Source organism: Pinus tabuliformis, chromosome 7 (assembly GCF_031772625.1).
Source record: "Pinus tabuliformis cultivar Carrire ecotype Pingquan chromosome 7, CPIR1, whole genome shotgun sequence".
NCBI classification, from domain to species: domain Eukaryota; kingdom Viridiplantae; phylum Streptophyta; class Pinopsida; order Pinales; family Pinaceae; genus Pinus; species Pinus tabuliformis.
Genome location: NC_142293.1, coordinates 896,754,801 through 896,757,042, shown reverse-complemented (window position 1 = coordinate 896,757,042; position 2,242 = coordinate 896,754,801).

Here is a 2,242-nt window from a genome sequence, read left to right as displayed (position 1 = left end):
AAACCCCAATCCATTAACCCTGTATTAGAACATAACTATAGTTCCCTTGACTGGATCTACAAAATACCATGGGAAAAAAACCATCATGCCCAAAACCATGTGCAAAAACCATGCACAAAATGATAGGTAGGTTTGCCCATGTAATATAGGTCCAAAAAATATTTCCTGTGGCACTGCCCTAGACCCAGTAAAGGGGGGCTACTGTGCACTACCCTGGACCCACCTATTGCACCTAGCACAACGAGCAACGGGGGCTATCACCCCCCTGTGACCCCCCGCATGTTAAACTAATCATGGAAAGAATATAATATAGGTCCAAAAAATATTTCTTGTGGCACTGCCTTGGACCCACCTGTTTCACCTAGCACAACGATCAATGGGGGTTATCATGCCCCTGTGACCCCCCCGCATGTGAAACTAATCATGGAAATAATATAATACACATCCAACATCAAGAAAGGGTAAAAACACCAAGTTAAATAGTATGATCAACCAAGAAAATGGTGATGATGGAATGAAAAAGTCAAGGCTCATTTTGCAGAAATAAGCTGATAAAAATGACAATCTTGATAGCTAGGATGAAAATGGTTTTGTTTTTTACACAAGCTTGAAATATGTGGAAACTATGCCTGAGAATAAATGAAGATGGTTTCATTTATTCACAAGCTTGAAACATCAGAAAAGCTATGCTTGAGAGTGATTTCATTTTTACACAAGCTTGAAACATAGAAAAACTATGCTTGAGATTTGTTTGCATGCCCCCAACATAAAGGGACAACCAAGCAAAATAAGCAAAGGAACAAAGAAGAAACCATTGCTACCGATGCAAATGATGTTGAGAAATCTTTAAAACCCTATGAAGTTAAATTCCTTTGCAAGTTATTTAAGGGTGACCACTTTCTTAGAGATTGCCCTAGTATTCCCAAGGTATTAGAGTTGTGGTCCACATGCTCACATTAGCACTTGGTTTCATTTTCTATAGATCTATCCTAATGATGAACCACAGAGGAGGGTTTGAAACATCGAATCTGATAACATGAATGCGATGACTTCATAAAAGAACACACAAAGCATAGATCACAAAAGCCTCAAATAAATAATTCTACAGATCATTCTGCTGAAAAACCATCGACTAGTGATCATAAGGTTCATGGGAAGAAGGGTAAAGTTACATTTCCTCATAGATTATGTGAAGGGAATCATCCTATTCAACTTTATCCTTATATTGATGAAGCCTAAAAAGTGTTGGAAAACCTTATGACTTCTCATCCACGACTCTCGGTTATTTACCAAAATATTTCCCTAATCCTCAACTAGTTGATGAAATTCTTGATTAAAATCCATCTCTAGTCAATCTCACTCTCTTTGAACGTGAATCAAATGAGTTTGTTCCATCCCAACCATTAATGAAGAACATAGTTGACACAATTCCACAATCCATTGGTCATACCTTTCCCATAGAGAGTGAGTCTCATACTGCTAAGATTCTTCTCATTTCTTTAGGTTCCAATGAACTGACAGACAATACTCCCATTCCCACAGTACAAAGGAACATTTATCTCATTCCCATAACATAGGGGAGTACTCCTACCATTCCCATAGCACAAGGGGAAGTTCCCCCATTCCCATGGGATCCCCCCGAAGTAGTATTGGTCACTCCCTTTGATTGAAGTCAACTCATAGGATATCGTCTTCCTCCTTACGTGCCCTTCCATATCATTGTACATGCTTACAATATGTTTGTACTTGACATAATTATATATTAAATCGCATCTGTTAGTATTATGTCCTCAATTTTTTAGTAATATTTTGGTTCCATGCAACTTGCGCCTATTACCCAAGTTTTGTTGACCTTTAATAGAGGAACTAATCAACCTTTAGGGATCCTTCCTTGTTTTCCTTTACCTTTGGGAGGAAAAAATGTATGTATTGATCTTATGGTAGTCACAGGCCCCTTGGATTTTAATTTTCTCTTGGGGCGACACTACGTTTATGCTATGAATTTTTTAATTTCCACACTCTTTCGAGTGATGTTCTTCCCGCATGATGGCAGTATTGTGACCATTTATCAACTTTAATTTGTTGGTCCTGATTTGACTGCCAATCATTGAACTTCCCTAGACATTACTTATATCCAAATGGTATCTAACCTACCATGACTTAATTATGTGGAAACTTGTTCTATACATGTACCTACCAATGGAGAAGAGCCTCTCGTTGTTTGCTCAACTTCTTTTGACCT